The 16,762-nt window shown below is 50.9% G+C and overlaps 5 non-coding genes and 3 pseudogenes across 5 annotated transcripts; 7 read left to right on the plus strand and 1 right to left on the minus strand.

Moving 5' to 3' along the window:
* Positions 1-599: 599 nt before the first annotated feature.
* On the plus strand, positions 600-708 carry LOC138219041 (5S ribosomal RNA; annotated as a pseudogene).
* Positions 709-1,244: 536 nt separating this feature from the next.
* Positions 1,245-1,363, plus strand: LOC138218655 (5S ribosomal RNA; annotated as a pseudogene).
* A 536-nt stretch (positions 1,364-1,899) lies between these two features.
* LOC138216592 (5S ribosomal RNA) lies at positions 1,900-2,018 on the plus strand. Its single transcript, XR_011180304.1, has one exon. It is a non-coding gene; the product is annotated as a 5S ribosomal RNA (ribosomal RNA).
* Positions 2,019-2,555: 537 nt separating this feature from the next.
* On the plus strand, positions 2,556-2,674 carry LOC138244804 (5S ribosomal RNA). The gene has a single exon (XR_011193419.1). It is a non-coding gene; the product is annotated as a 5S ribosomal RNA (ribosomal RNA).
* A 537-nt stretch (positions 2,675-3,211) lies between these two features.
* On the plus strand, positions 3,212-3,330 carry LOC138217181 (5S ribosomal RNA). Its single transcript, XR_011180893.1, has one exon. It is a non-coding gene; the product is annotated as a 5S ribosomal RNA (ribosomal RNA).
* Positions 3,331-3,867: 537 nt separating this feature from the next.
* LOC138218431 (5S ribosomal RNA) lies at positions 3,868-3,986 on the plus strand (annotated as a pseudogene).
* Positions 3,987-4,523: 537 nt separating this feature from the next.
* On the plus strand, positions 4,524-4,642 carry LOC138245360 (5S ribosomal RNA). Its single transcript, XR_011193970.1, has one exon. It is a non-coding gene; the product is annotated as a 5S ribosomal RNA (ribosomal RNA).
* An 11,242-nt stretch (positions 4,643-15,884) lies between these two features.
* Positions 15,885-15,956, minus strand: trnae-uuc (transfer RNA glutamic acid (anticodon UUC)). Its single transcript has one exon. It is a non-coding gene; the product is annotated as a tRNA-Glu (tRNA).
* Positions 15,957-16,762: the final 806 nt, after the last annotated feature.

A 16,762-nucleotide genomic window follows, 5' to 3' on the forward strand; every position in this document is an offset into this window, starting at 1 on the left:
AGATTACATCAAAAAGCGAAAGAAGAAGCACTAGATATGTTATTCAAAGCTTATCAGTTACTTTCAGCTAATTCTAACGACCCAGACAGCATATATTGTTTTGGTACATTGTCTTCTAAAGTAACTTAAACAGTGTACTTTGTTGACGCACTGTTTTCTAAAATTCTGCACGTACTGTAGCACAGCAATTACATCCTTGAAATATATTATCTAAAAGCCCCAATATATTTCTTTGCAAAGCTCTCTACATTTTAAGAATCAATTTACTTATTAGATTTCCACTTAAAGACTTGTTCGGCTGGCGTTCGGGGAGTCGCGTTTCTCAGAATTGTATTGAGATCGTTTTCCACAGAGCTCAGATGTCAAAGCACAGCAGCAGCTCTCCACAGCGATCCTCTATAGCGCCCTTTCTCCCGCAGCTCCGTCCTCATTGGAAGGAAGCAAGAGTGAAAGTCTGAAGTGAAATAGAGCGGGGACGAAGGCAGTGAAGAGAGAGAACGTGGAAAGAAGAGAAAAACGCAAGGGAAAAAAAGCAGCGTCGTAAAAGAGGTGACGGAGCTGTCCTCTCAATAAGAAGGGTGCCAGCGAGCCTTGCTTTCGCTTACGGCCACACCCCCTTGAGCACGTCTGATCTCGGAAGCTAAACAGGGATGGGCCTGGTTAGTACTTGGATGGGAGACCGCCTGGGAATACCAGGTGCTGTAAGCTTTTAAGCGCAGGAGGCGCCCTATCCCCGCTCGCTCGCTCATTCCCCTGTTCACACGTGCAGTGCGGCTTGTCCGTCTGTTTATTTGTCAGCTTTGGCGAGACACGGGTGCTTGTGTATTAGCGTGAGCGTTTTTTATTCTGATCAGGAACAGTTTTACAAGTCCGCAAAGGATCGAGGAAAGGTTTATCGCCAGCTGAAAAGAGACACAGCGCTTCGGCTGTGGAGACTTGTTCGGCTGGCGTTCGGAGAGTCGCGTTTTTCAGAATTGTATTGAGATCGTTTTCCACAGAGCTCAGATGTCAAAGCACAGCAGCAGCTCTCCACAGCGATCCTCTATAGCGCCCTTTCTCCCGCAGCTCCGTCCTCATTGGAAGGAAGCAAGAGTGAAAGGCTGAAGTGAAATAGAGCGGGGACGAAGGCAGTGAAGAGAGAGAACGTGGAAAGAAGAGAAAAACACAAGGGAAAAAAGCAGCGTCGTAAAAGAGGTGACGGAGCTGTCCTCTCAATAAGAAGGGTGCCAGCGAGCCTTGGTCTCGCTTACGGCCACACCCCTTTGAGCATGCCTGATCTTGACTGATCTCGGAAGTTAAACAGGGATGGGCCTGGTTAGTACTTGGATGGGAGACTTCCTGGGAATACCAGGTGCTGTAAGCTCTTAAGCGCAGGAGGCGCCCTATCCCCGCTCGCTCGCTCATTCCCCTGTTCACACGTGCAGTGCGGCTTGTCCATCTGTTTATTTGTCAGCTTTGGCGAGACACGGGTGCTTGTGTATTAGCGTGAGCGTTTTTTATTCTGATCAGGAACAGTTTTACAAGTCCGCAAAGGATCGAGGAAAGGTTTATCGCCAGCTGAAAAGAGACACAGCGCTTCGGCTGTGGAGACTTGTTCGGCTGGCGTTCGGAGAGTCGCGTTTTTCAGAATTGTATTGAGATCGTTTTCCACAGAGCTCAGATGTCAAAGCACAGCAGCAGCTCTCCACAGCGATCCTCTATAGCGCCCTTTCTCCCGCAGCCCTGTCCTCATTGGAAGGAAGCAAGAGTGAAAGGCTGAAGTGAAATAGAGCGGGGACGAAGGCAGTGAAGAGAGAGAACGTGGAAAGAAGAGAAAAACACAAGGGAAAAAAGCAGCGTCGTAAAAGAGGTGACGGAGCTGTCCTCTCAATAAGAAGGGTGCCAGCGAACCTTGGTCTCGCTTACAGCCACACCCCCTTGAGCACGCCTGATCTCGTCTGATCTCGGAAGCTAAACAGGGATGGGCCTGGTTAGTACTTGGATGGGAGACCGCCTGGGAATACCAGGTGCTGTTAGCTTTTAAGCGCAGGAGGCGCCCTATCCCCGCTCGCTCGCTCATTCCCCTGTTCACACGTGCAGTGCGGCTTGTCCGTCTGTTTATTTGTCAGCTTTGGCGAGACACGGGTGCTCGTGTATTAGCGTGAGCGTTTTTTATTCTGATCATGAACAGTTTTACAAGTCCGCAAAGGATCGAGGAAAGGTTTATCGCCAGCTGAAAAGAGACACAGCGCTTCGGCTGTGGAGACTTGTTCGGCTGGCGTTCGGAGAGTCGCGTTTTTCAGAATTGTATTGAGATCGTTTTCCACAGAGCTCAGATGTCAAAGCACAGCAGCAGCTCTCCACAGCGATCCTCTATAGCGCCCTTTCTCCAGCAGCTCCGTCCTCATTGGAAGGAAGCAAGAGTGAAAGGCTGAAGTGAAATAGAGCGGGGACGAAGGCAGTGAAGAGAGAGAACGTGGGAAGAAGAGAAAAACGCAAGGGAAAAAAAGCAGCGTCGTAAAAGAGGTGACGGAGCTGTCCTCTCAATAAGAAGGGTGCCAGCGAGCCTTGCTCTCGCTTACGGCCACACCCCCTTGAGCACGCCTGATCTCGTCTGATCTCGGAAGCTAAACAGGGACGGGCCTGGTTAGTACTTGGATGGGAGACCGCCTGGGAATACCAGGTGCTGTAAGCCTTTAAGCGCAGGAGGCGCCCTATCCCCGCTCGCTCGCTCATTCCCCTGATCACACGTGCAGTGCGGCTTGTCCGTCTGTTTATTTGTCAGCTTTGGCGAGACACGGGTGCTCGTGTATTAGCGTGAGCGTTTTTTATTCTGATCAGGAACAGTTTTACAAGTCCGCAAAGAATCGAGGAAAGGTTTATCGCCAGTTGAAAAGAGACACAGCGCTTCGGCTGTGGAGACTTGTTCGGCTGGCGTTCGGAGAGTCGCGTTTTTCAGAATTGTATTGAGATCGTTTTCCACAGAGCTCAGATGTCAAAGCACAGCAGCAGCTCTCCACAGCGATCCTCTATAGCGCCCTTTCTCCCGCAGCTCCGTCCTCATTGGAAGGAAGCAAGAGTGAAAGGCTGAAGTGAAATAGAGCGGGGACGAAGGCAGTGAAGAGAGAGAACGTGGGAAGAAGAGAAAAACGCAAGGGAAAAAAAGCAGCGTCGTAAAAGAGGTGACGGAGCTGTCCTCTCAATAAGAAGGGTGCCAGCGAGCCTTGCTCTCGCTTACGGCCACACCCCCTTGAGCACGCCTGATCTCGTCTGATCTCGGAAGCTAAACAGGGATGGGCCTGGTTAGTACTTGGATGGGAGACCGCCTGGGAATACGAGGTGCTGTAAGCTTTTAAGCGCAGGAGGCGCCCTATCCCCGCTCGCTCGCTCATTCCCCTGTTCACACGTGCAGTGCGGCTTGTCCGTCTGTTTATTTGTCAGCTTTGGCGAGACACGGGTGCTCGTGTATTAGCGTGAGCGTTTTTTATTCTGATCAGGAACAGTTTAACAAGTCCGCAAAGGATCGAGGAAAGGTTTATCGCCAGCTGAAAAGAGATACAGCGCTTCGGCTGTGGAGACTTGTTCGGCTGGCGTTCGGAGAGTCGCGTTTTTCAGAATTGTATTGAGATCGTTTTCCACAGAGCTCAGATGTCAAAGCACAGCAGCAGCTCTCCACAGCGATCCTCTATAGCGCCCTTTCTCCCGCAGCTCCGTCCTCATTGGAAGGAAGCAAGAGTGAAAGGCTGAAGTGAAATAGAGCGGGGACGAAGGCAGTGAAGAGAGAGAACGTGGGAAGAAGAGAAAAACGCAAGGGAAAAAAAGCAGCGTCGTAAAAGAGGTGACGGAGCTGTCCTCTCAATAAGAAGGGTGCCAGCGAGCCTTGCTCTCGCTTACGGCCACACCCCCTTGAGCACGCCTGATCTCGTCTGATCTCGGAAGCTAAACAGGGATGGGCCTGGTAAGTACTTGGATTGGAGACCGCCTGGGAATACCAGGTGCTGTTAGCTTTTAAGCGCAGGAGGCGCCCTATCCCCGCTCGCTCGCTCATTCCCCTGTTCACACGTGCAGTGCGGCTTGTCCGTCTGTTTATTTGTCAGCTTTGGCGAGACACGGGTGCTTGTGTATTAGCGTGAGCGTTTTTTATTCTGATCAGGAACAGTTTTACAAGTCCGCAAAGGATCGAGGAAAGGTTTATCGCCAGCTGAAAAGAGACACAGCGCTTCGGCTGTGGAGACTTGTTCGGCTGGCGTTCGGAGAGTCGCGTTTTTCAGAATTGTATTGAGATCGTTTTCCACAGAGCTCAGATGTCAAAGCACAGCAGCAGCTCTCCACAGCGATCCTCTATAGCGCCCTTTCTCCCGCAGCTCCGTCCTCATTGGAAGGAAGCAAGAGTGAAAGGCTGAAGTGAAATAGAGCGGGGACGAAGGCAGTGAAGAGAGAGAACGTGGGAAGAAGAGAAAAACGCAAGGGAAAAAAAGCAGCGTCGTAAAAGAGGTGACGGAGCTGTCCTCTCAATAAGAAGGGTGCCAGCGAGCCTTGCTCTCGCTTACGGCCACACCCCCTTGAGCACACCTGATCTCGTCTGATCTCGGAAGCTAAACAGGGATGGGCCTGGTTAGTACTTGGATGGGAGACCCCCTGGGAATACCAGGTGCTGTAAGCTTTTAAGCGCAGGAGGCGCCCTATCCCCGCTCGCTCGCTCATTCCCCTGTTCACACGTGCAGTGCGGCTTGTCCGTCTGTTTATTTGTCAGCTTTGGCGAGACACGGGTGCTTGTGTATTAGCGTGAGCGTTTTTTATTCTGATCAGAAACAGTTTTACAAGTCCGCAAAGGATCGAGGAAAGGTTTATTGCCAGCTGAAAAGAGACACAGCGCTTCGGCTGTGGAGACTTTATTAATAAGGCCCCTCAGTAGTTGAGATCTCTGTTATACCCATCTAGAAACATGCAATCAGCATGTTATTGCTGAAGCAATAGTCACAACATTATTCCACACCTGGGTGAGAGGCGGGTTATGATGACAGTCATGCTTTCTACACCTTATACTGAGCTCAGAAATGGCCCAAGCGGACATCTCACGAGCAGATCCCTCCACGTATAAGAAAGGCAACTTGTCTCAGCAAAAATACCACGGATTCACATCCAAAATATGATAAAAAGGCAAAAACCCCACACTTGGAATGCAAACGTACCCTAAAAAGGAAACACGGTTTTAAAACCAACTTGATTTTCCCCTGGAGAAACCTTTTTATGGACACACATCGCATCTATTACACATGTAGAACTAAATATAAAGATAAAACTTAATATAAGAAGTCATGACATATCACACATGACGAAGTCTGGTCCAGAATAAACAGTTTACACTGACCCACCTTTATTTACCCCGGTCACTCACTTCTATTAACTGTTTAACTGGGTAACAAATTAATATTTGTTTCAATTTGGGATCTACACCTGGGAGCCCTGAAATGTTGGCCAGTGGGGAGAAGCTGATATTCAGACGTGAGAATATATTAAAAAAAGGATCTGATGTTGTTTTTCACCTGTCTAATCAAAGCTTGTTCAAAAATTATCTGATTATAGGACACACGAGTTTATAATCATACTCATTCCACTTTTTAACCCCGTATATATGCACAATATGAAACGTATATACACTAAATCTCACGTGTGACTCCCATAATATACATTTCTTTACGAAAATTAGGAACACTTACTACAATTATCAACCCCCCATGACGAGGCAATATTTCATACCTTTGTTTCTTTGTGGGTTCAAAGTTCTGTCCTGTCGTTTCACACGTAATGTTTTGGTAGTTATCTCAATTTTCCTTTGCAATTATCTCCAAGATCATCATCAACTTTTTGTAAAACGCTATGCACAACTGATATTTAAAGAAAGTCCTGTACCAAAACGTCTTCGTAGGGAAAGACAACTTTTTTTTCCTTACGTTAGTCGCTACACGGTTACTCAAAAAATCCATTCACCGCCTTTAAAAAAAAGTTTCGTTTTTTATTGTGGTTCACTGACATTTCTGTCACAATTCTGAGGGACCCCAAATAAAATTCACTTGCCGGTATAAAGACGCCGGCGAGGATAAGACAGGTATCGAGCCACCTGCGTATCTAGCGGACGTTTAAAATAAAAAAAAATGGCGTGTAATGTTGCGAAGGGCTACTGTTTTTTTTTATAGTTTGTCGATTGTAAGGGACGTGGGCCGCGACAGAAATACTGGACGGGGTGGGAAAAGGTTTATTGATGGTTTATTGTACCGCAACGGTCACAATTGACTCACCAGCAAAGATGGCGCCGAGGCCACATCGACTCTCTCCCGCCCTGACTCGCACCGAAGCTCGAGCTGCGGAGCGCGACGCCAAACCGCCGGTCCACGGGGTTTGGCGCGGCGCGGGCGCCGGACATAGACGTCATAAACCCTTCCGAGGCGCAGGAATTATATATCACTGTAGTTTCTTCTGGACCCGGGTTAGGGACAGTGTGCCCTCCGTGAGAGTCTTCTGAGGAAGCCAGTGTCTCATGGGTGTCCAGGCTTGGTACCATCTGTCCATCACAGGACACACAGACACACACACTCACACACCCTGGACAGGACACCAGTCCATCACAGGACACACACACACTCACTCACACACCCTGGACAGGACACCAGTCCATCACAGGACACACACACACTCACACACCCTGGACAGGACACCAGTCACTCACAGGACACACACACACACTCACACACCCTGAACAGGACACCAGTCCCTCACAGGACACACACACACAACCTGGATAGGACACCAGTCACTCACAGGACACACACACACACTCACACACCCTGAACAGGACACCAGTCCCTCACAGGACACACACACACAACCTGGATAGGACACCAGTCCCTCACAGGACACTCAGACACACACACTCACACACCCTGGACAGGAACCAGTCCATCACATGACAAACACACACTCACTCACACACTCTGGACAGGACAGCACTCCATCATAGGACACACACACACCAGGGCCAGTTTTCCCAGAAGCCAATTAGCCCAAAAGCCTGTCTTTGGACCCGAAGAACACAGGGAGTCCAGACCCGAGCCCGGAGCCCTTCCGCGCTGAACCCCTCCGTACAGACGGCCGCACACAGCTCCGTTGTTCCCGATTCCCGAGGTGATCTGTTAAAAGAAGCCGGTGTGTTGCCTCCAGGTGACATTTCCTACTGGAGTCAGGACAGGAGGCTCTTCTGTACACAGAAGGAGGTGGGGGTGGGGAACAAGCCGCCCAGCCCTGTGGTTGAAGCCGATACCCCGGCTTCTCTCCAGACACAGCTGGGTGAGCTCCTCCAGTCAGTACAGGGGGCTCTACTGTACACAGAGGGTGGCGGGGGTGTGGAACAACTCCTTTGTTCGGGGCCTTGGGGCATTCTTGTTGTGAAAGGAGCTATATAAAAAACTGAATTGAAATTGAATCTTACAGGTTTGGGTTTTTCGGAGATCTTGTCAGAGATCTTGTCTGACGTGCCATTTCAAAAACGTAACGACACTCCTCACGTCCGAGCGCCGCCGGTCTGTGACGTAACGTATGCTTACACAACCATGACGGTTTCATCATGGACAGCACGAAAGCCCGAAAAGTGGTTGACGTTTTAATTTGGCAACGCCACGATGGATCCCAGTTTTTTTTTTTATTTTGGGGGCCAAAGAGGACAAAAAAGGAAACGTCTGGAGGTGGATCGATGGTCATCTCTGCGGTTGTTCTGATGTTCTGGAAAAAACAAAACAAAAAAAAAACGGCTCGCTTGCCCGGTCGTGTAGTGTTTCCACACCCCACGCAAATCAACTTCTCTTCGCCCCCGGGGGCTCGTCGCCCGCCGCACCCCACTCACGTGATAGGGGCTTCCCCCGGCTGTGACGTACTTACCCTACCCCCTTTTCCGCCAACGTCATACCGAAGGTCGCGCTTCGGGCCGCGGCGATGTTGACGGACTGTCTTGTAGCGTGAGAAGGGTTTAAGTTTCGACTTAAGGAGTTGGCCATCGTTATATTTCGCGAGGTATCATACGGGGGGAAAAAGAACATTTATATTTATCAACCTACTAGTAATACTGGGTGGATGTCACGTTCCCCAAAGTTCAGTGCCTCTCTCTAATAAAGTAGAAACGCGACATTAAACTCCGTTCGAAACGGGAGAAATCACCAGGACACTATACAACTGACGTCCGGAAAAGAAAAAAAGAACTCCTATTCCCATTTGTAATGACCCCTTCGTGTTTTTCCCGGTGTGCGCTTATCTTTCGGAGACCGTTTCTCTCTGGTGTTGTTTTGCTGTTGGAATTAATGCCGAGGTGACCCTTCTGTGTGGAGTCTGCGTGTTCTCTCCAGCGGGCCGTTTCCTCCACCGCAGGGGCTGGTCGAACCGGGGTCTCCCAATCGTCACAGAAGTGTGTGTCGTTTTGGGTGGTGGTGGGGGGGTGCATCGGGGATACTGCGCCCCGAGGGGGTGACCTCTCACCTTACTCCGGACGAAGGGAGAAGACCTGTACCTTCACGAGTCCGGGTTGTGAAAACTTCTTCTGGCAGTTCAAAACGTTTCGAAGGGACTACAGCGCTACCCTGTTTTCCATTTCTATCGTGTATTATTATACAGTCATAAGTATCTGTACTGATCACAGATCCCCCTCTCACTGCCAGGACTGAAGCCCAGTGCAGCACGAATAATAATAATAATTAATAAGTCTGGACCCTCCCGTCAGAGCTCTTCCCAGGTCAGGGGGATCCCCTCCAGCCCCCCTCAGTGTGGAGCCCCCACCTGGATGATGCTCCAGTCCGCTCAGCACACAGCAGCTCCCAGTGGGGAGGAGAGCAGAGGGATGGAGCCAGTTCAGAGAGGGGGGGTGATTAGGAGGCCATGATGGGTCAAGACCAGGGGGGAGTCAGGCCAGGACACAGGGGTAACACCCCTACTCTTCTCCAGAGACACCCCGGGATTGTTAATGAGCACAGAGAGTCAGGACCTCGGTTTGACGTCTCATCAGAAGGACAGCGCCTGTGTACAGTCCAGTGTCCCCCCTCACTATACTGGGGCATCAGGACCCACACAGACAGCAGGGTGAGAGCACCCCCTGCTGGCCCCACTCACACCTCTCCCAGCAGCAACCTTGGGGGGGGGGGAGGGAACAAACCAAAAGCTAAACAGATTTTTTTTTTAAATTGTTTATTGATGCTTAACAAAAGTCCAGTCCAGTCTGGTGTCCCTCAGCTCCAGTCCAATCCAGTCTGGTGTCCCTCAGCTCCATTCCAGTCCAGTCTGGGGCCCCTCAGCTCCAGTCCAGTCTGGTGTCCCTCAGCTCCAGTGCAGTCCAGACTGGGGTCCCTCAGCTTCGGTCCAGCACAGTCTGGGGTCCCTCAGGTTCGGTCCAGCACAGACTGGGGTCCCTCAGCTTAGGTCCAGACTGGGGTCCCTCAGCTTCGGTCCAGCACAGTCTGGGGTCCCTCAGCTTCAGTCCAATCCAGACTGGGGCCCCTCAGCTCCAGTCCAGTCCAGTCTTGGGCCCCTCAGCTCCAGTCCAGTCCAGTCTGGTGTCCCCCAGCTTCGGTCCAGTCCAGTCTGGGGTCCCTCAGCTTCAGTCCAGCACAGTCTGGGGTCCCTCAGCTTTGGTTCAGCACAGACTGGGGTCCCTCAGCTTCGGTCCAGCACAGTCTGGTGTCCCTCAGCTTCGGCCCAGCACAGACTGGGGTCCCTCAGCTTCGGTCCAGCACAGACTGGGGTCCCTCAGCTTCGGTCCAGCATAGTCTGGGGTCCCTCAGCTCCTGTCCAGTCCAATTTGGTGTCTCTCAGCTCCGGTCCAGTCCAGCCTGGTGTCCCTAGGCTCCAGTACAGTCGTCTGGTGTCCCTCAGGTCCGGTCCAGTGCAGTCCAGTCCAGATCTTAGCAGGCACAGAACCAGGAAAGGAACCTGGAAAGAATATTGTTATTGCAGGTGTTAGGGACATAGACACTGACGTCACCATGACATCAAACAGCAAGAGGAGACTCCTCCTTGAATCACAGACATGACCGGGCGGCGCCCCCCTGTCTGCTTACCTGCACCTCCTCTTCCTCTTCTTGTCCTTGCCGGCAGCCTGCTCCTCCTCTCCCTCGCTCTTCCTCTCCTGAGCTACGGTCTCCGCTGCCTCCATCGGCTCGTCCTGATCTTCTGTCTCCACTGACACGCAGCTCAGGGACTTCAAAAAGACGCAACAGCGCTTCTGAAGCAGAGACAGGAGGGTCACGTTCAGAGTCAAACTGGACACCCCAGGACATGAACACTGCACTGAGAGAGAGAGGGGTTCATACAAACACACTGACTGGACACTCCAGGACATGAACACTGCACTGAGAGAGAGAGGGGTTCATACAGACACACTGACTTGACACTCCAGGACATGAACACTGCACTGAGAGAGAGAGGGGTTCATACAGACACCCTGACTGGACACTGACTGGACACTGGACAGGAGTAAAGAGAGGATCAGAGCATTACCCACCTTCTTTTTCTTCTGTCTCACAGGAGGTGCTGATTGGACCTCCTCCAGCTGGAGTCCGAGGAGGGAGAGAGGGGGCAGGAGAGGGACAGCACAGGGAGAGAAAGAGAGAGACAGGTGAGTCAAGTGTCCCAAGAGCACAGAGACTCTGCTGAGATTACACTCGCAGTGAGTAAGCCTGGGTGTAGCCCACTAATACTGACCCACTGGACACCACAGGACAGAGAGGAGGAGGAGGAGAGAGACACACTGCCTGGACACCACAGGACTGAGAGGAGGAGGAGAGAGACACACTGCCTGGACACCACAGGACAGAGAGGAGGAGGAGAGAGACACACTGACTGGACACCACAGGACAGAGAGGAGGAGGAGAGAGACACTGACAGACAGGGCTGAAAGAGAGAGAGACACTGAGACCCAGGGACAGACAAGACGGCGAAACTCCACCACAGACAGGACAGGAGGCAGGGTGGGACCAGCACTGACCTCCTTCCTCTCTCCTGCCGGAGGAGCTGTCTCCACTTCCTCTTCCTCCTGCAAGTCAAGAGACAGGCTGAGAGAGAGACGGGCTGGTGGGACATCGGCGAACAGAGATGAAGGCAGAGAGCCGGGGAGACAGGCCCAGCTGGGACAACGCAGGACAGACAGAGAGACAGACAGAAAGGAAGGAGAGAGAGACACAAAGATGAAGGCACAGAAAGACAGCAGGCAAAGAGAAAGATTGAAATTGAGGGACAAACAAACCAAGAGAGAGAGAGGAAGGAGAGAGAGAGACAGAGATCGAGGGACAGACAGACTGACAGACGGGGCTAAAAGAGAGAGACAGAGAGGCAGGGACAGACAGACAGCAGGACGAGAGAGAGACAGAGATCGGGGGACAATAATTTGGTTTTGAAATTTATTCTGAAAATATACAATCATTCACTCCTGAAAAATATCGAGTTCAAATTATACATTATGTACAATATTGTAATCAACATATGGCTAATCATCAAAAATAAAAAAAAAACTGTACTGGGGGACACAGCTGGCTGTGGTGTTCTGGACAGAACACACTGAGGTCCAGTTTCCACCTCCTGCAGGATCAAACAGCACCTCCACTGGCTCTCCAGTGAACAGAGGGACAGACAGAGAGGCTTCAGGCTGCAGGGTGACAATGTCTCTGTGAGCTGAAAGACAATCAGGACAGAGGATGATATAAGAACACACTCTGTCAAGAATATAGAGCACTCTAGTGACCCTACTGTAGACCTGCTTACCACCCACAGTGACGATCACAGTGCTGATACTGCTTCCCATAAGGTCCCTCACTGTGTAGTTGCCCTGATCAGCTGGAGTGAGGGAGCGGAGTGTCAGAGAGCTGTTCTGCACTGACACTCACTGTTCATACCTGGGGCCAGGGAGCCCTGCGCTGCTCAGTAAGACTATACGAGACTGGACAGATCCTGCAGGATCAAACAGCACCTCCACTGGACCAGCAGTGTGGAGGGGGGAGACAGAGAGGCACCAGGCTGCAGGCTGTGGACTTCTGAGTGAGCTGAAAAGGGACAGGTAGAAACACGTTGAATATTTAGTTTTACAACAATACCTTGAGTTTGGACTGCGATCAGCTTCATTTTGTATTTCAGCTGTGAAAATGCAATTTCAAAAATGCACGCCCCAGTCATGTTAGGTTCAAGTTACAGTTGCATCACAACTCAATACATTTGCAATTCACTTCAAATGTTGTTTTTGTTTGATCCAGTCTGTCCTCACCTAAAGGAGATACTTACTTTTAACACCTTTTATTTCTTCTGGGAGGTTAACTGGCTTCTGAGATAATTGTTCCTGGTGTTTGTGTTGTGTATGCTTTACAATGGAGGGGTGAGAAATAATGGACTTATTACATTATAATGAATAATAATTGCTTACACTTATATAGTGCTTTTCTGGACACTCCACTCAAAGCGCTTTGCAGGACATGGGGACTCCCCTCCACCACCACCAATGTGCAGCATCCACCTGGATGATGCGACGGCAGCCATAGTGCACCAGAACGCTCCCCACACACCAGCTATAAGTGGGGAGGAGAGCAGAGTAATGAAGCCAATTCATAAATGGGGGTTATTAGGAGGCCATGATTGGTAAGGGTCAATGGGAAATTTGGCCAGGACACTGGGGTAAAACCCCTACTCGTTTCGAGAAACACCCCGGGATTTTTAATGACCACAGAGTGTCAGGACCTCGGTTTTACGTCTTATCCGAAGGACGGCGCCAGTTTACAGTCCAGTGTCCCCATCACTAGACTGGGGCATTAGGACCCACACAGACCGCAGGGTGAGCACCCCCTGCTGGCCCCATTAACACCTCTTCCAGCAGCCACCTTAGTTATTATTGTCGAGAAGGAAAGAATATTAGGAACATGAAAAGCCTTAATGTCTTAAATGCATTTTTTATACTGAAACAGAGAGGCACACACACGTCATTACAAACGCACACCCGCACAGAGACGTCCTCAAGCGCCTTGTTCACAATTATGGGCTCCAACAGGAACAAAAAACACCAGCCTGACAACTCGAGCATTCAAACCAAGAACCCAACACGTACTCACGTTGGCAGCCTCTGCAGAAAAGCATAAAGAACCACAAGCCTTCTCTATTGGGAGGAAAAACACACACTCCCTCTCTCACACTCCTGATTTCCTTAAATAGCTCATTCTTCATCTCTGGCTCCTACATACAGTATAGCAGCGCTCAGTCTGCTTTGAATAAGCCATAAATCCAAGATTTGTTTTATCTGTTCCTCTTGTCTAGGCCTAGAGCTGCTTTTCATAAAAGAGCTGTTTGCATAAATAGCTAGGGTTACAGCTGAAGACACCAGCTTCATCCCCCAGTGTGTTATACGTCGGGAGCAAGAGAAGAGGGCCAGGCCGTGCCTTTTCATAGATTTTTCTTCTGAAAAGTCGGGTTCTCGGAGGCAGATTTAGCCCCTCATGCATTGTAGAGAGATAGACAGGCCCGCGCGCGCACAGTTAGAGCTGCACCCTCACACAGAGTCAGACCCGCACAGACATGTCCTCTTGTTTAAACAAATACACAAACCTGACAGCGCTCACAATGATCCAGACACACACACACACACACACACACACACACACACACACACACACGACATCAGCAGTCACTCTCGCACACTGGACCCCAGCTCAGTCCTCACCTCCAGCTCCTGCAAACCGCTTCGAACAAACTGCATTAAGAAAATTAGGTTGCGATCCGGTAGCAGGCCATCCTGGGCACCAGTGTGAGTTACACACTCATTTGTAAAAGCCCTTCCGCATCGTCGGGCATGCTTCACAGTGCTGGACCTGGGCTGTGGGTGCTGTCTGTGTGGAGTTTGCATGTTCTCTCCCTGGTCTGTGGGGGTTTCCTCCAGGTGCTCCAGTTTCCACCCACAGTCCAGGGACAGGCTGCCACTTTCACTGGGCAGTGCACCGTCGCCATGGCAGCATGGTGGGTTGGATCTGATTTCAGTCTTTATTTCCTTTTTTAGAGATCCTGTAACCAGGACCTGTTCACTGCCACGACGGACAGGGAAGCCCGTCATCACTGGACATCCTCTTACCTCCTGTGGCAAAGGGCAGCTGATGAAGCTTTGTGCTCGCCGGATCATGGCAATCGCCACTCCACCCTGATCCTGGCTCAGCACAGGGCACCTGGGTTCACTCCCTTCAGACTAAAGAGACTCAGTTTCTTCAATCTGTCAGTGTGAGACACTCCCTTCAGACTAAAGAGACTCAGTTCCTCCGGCCTGTCAGTGTGAGACACTCCCTTCAGACTAAAGAGACTCAGTTCCTCCGGCCTGTCAGTGTGAGACACTCCCTTCAGACTAAAGAGACTCAGTTTCTTCATCTGTCAGTGTGGGATGCCTACACCAGCTTCGAACGCCTGTACACAATACCGCGGACCGCCTGCCAGACCAAATTCTGGGCTTACAGCAAACCACCCATTACATACACCGGTGTCTTCCCCGGGCCAGAGGAATTCAGGAACTCACGTTTACTCCGTCATCTCAGGCGATTCTCGCAGGGAGCAGAGATTTCCCAATCGATCAGAGAGAGTCGGGACTTTTTTCCCGCAAGAAACAACAAAACCGAAGTATTCTTCGATGTGCCGGTACAAACTTTCAGGTTATATAGTCCTTCCTTGCTGCTTCAGACATCATTCGGTGTTATGGTAAGGGGGGGGGTCATAGTATTTGGCCAGTTAAGAGACCCTGGCCAAATGGTCAGTTTAAGATTATGCCCCCTCGCATCTGGAATCCTTATCAGTTAACCCCCTTTCCTGCCATAAACCCCTGTTGCTTAGAAGTCTAATTTTCAGGCAGAACTGACTTAAGTTAACCCTTTTTACATCTTGTCTCTTACTTCAGCCCTCTTCCATTTGCTAGTTCAAAGTTGTACAACCCATTTGTATCTGCTAGGCGGCGCAGTCATCGTGCACAAAGAACGCTTTGAAAAGCGTCAAAGGCAAGTCATTCCGAGTTGGTCGTTTGTGTTTTCCGTTCAGACGCGAAATGCTGAAATGATCTCTCGGCTCCTCGGTTGTCATTTCTGCTCCGTAAAGGAATCACAGCAAGCGTCGGCTTCCAGCACGGTGGGTCGGGACACGATGCCGGGGGTCGGAGAGAGCGATGTCTTCCTCGTTAGTATAGGACCTGTCACCTGTCCCCACCTGTCACGCGGGAGACCGGGGTACATCAGGACGCGCATTGAAGTGAAAGCAGGATGCGCTGCGACCTGCACTGTGCAGATCCCGCCACACTAAGAGGTGAGTGGGTCTGTTCGATCACAGCGTGGCGACAAAAGAAATCTGTTGTTTTTCCGCCTGGTTTCGAACAGGGGACTTTTCGCGTGGGAGGCGAACGTGATAACCACTACACTACGGAAACGGTGGTAAACCCTGCCCAGCGGCCCAGCGCTGAGCTTCGCCAATGCGATTCAGCTGCTTCCAGTGCCTTTATTGGAGTGCGCTGATGGACCGTGCTCTCTCTCCAGAGACCAGCACGCCTGTCATGGACGGAGCAGGAAAGGCGGCGCCACATTCTACAGCCCTCTCCACGCAATCGAAGAAATCGGGCTACTGAAGTGGAGAAAATCGCCTCTCCAGAAAGTGCAAATATCATCTTGGAGAGTATAAATCCTATTGCCGAAGGTCAGCCCTGTCTACCAGAGTAACCCTCCCACAGCGATGATCAGCTCGTCTCACACGCGAGAAGTTTCGGTTGGAAACAAGCGCCCCCTCTTCTCGCACTTTTTGCACGTTCGAGTAGTTTTAATGCGGCTCTTTCGTACACGGTGCTGATCTTTTGGAAAGCAGGAGGCAAAACGGACACGTTCCCATACCGGGAGTCGAACCCGGGCCGCCTGGGTGAAAACCAGGAATCCTAACCGCTAGACCATATGGGAGCACACAACCCCGCTGTTCCGGGCATCATCCAAGCAAACTACATAAATATGAGAACACACGCAAGAGAGTTGTCACTCAGAGTGTCGAAGGGTCGATGTATACTGGGGCTCAGTTGAAATGCAACGTCAGGACTTTTCCGAATTATGTCACACGAAGAGAGCACAGCCTTTTCCGCCCTGCCACGTGTGTCTCGGTAACTCGCCGTGATCGTATAGTGGTCAGTACTTTGCATTGTAGCCGCAACCGAGTCACGGCAGAATAAGGGCGTCTGCTTTTACTACTTGTACGAATGAAGGCAAAAAAAAGCCAATCGATGTGAACGAACGGCGCTTTACAGAGGAGTACTGCCTGACTGGATTGTTGATGAAGGACAGAGGCCACTCCGACCTCTTCTCGGTTTTCTTCAATGACTTACTAAGGATCTTCTACACATTCGCCCATGCAGGGGAAGCCAGTTACACCAAAGCAAACGCAGGAAAGTGCAATTCAAGCAGAGACCAGGAGGGACTTGTTTACACCGAGAGTGGTCGGAGAATGGAACAATGCGCCCAGCCCTGTTGCTGGAGCCGATTCTTGATGAGATCTTGGGCTCACTAAGAAGCCCCCGCTGGATGCTAAGCTTTCTGTTGTTCTTGCAGGTCCTGCGCTGCTTTTGAGCCGACAGAGCTCGTCCTGGTCTGTCGGCACAGCCCAATTGCAAATGATCGGCTCCGCGTCCAGTGTGTGATCTCCTGTTCAAGCCCAAGCGAAGACACAGTGAGCCTATCTGTCAATAATAGTAATACAGTGTGGGATGTCCTGTCCC

This window comes from Lepisosteus oculatus, chromosome 14 (genome assembly GCF_040954835.1).
Source record: "Lepisosteus oculatus isolate fLepOcu1 chromosome 14, fLepOcu1.hap2, whole genome shotgun sequence".
NCBI lineage: Eukaryota > Metazoa > Chordata > Actinopteri > Semionotiformes > Lepisosteidae > Lepisosteus > Lepisosteus oculatus.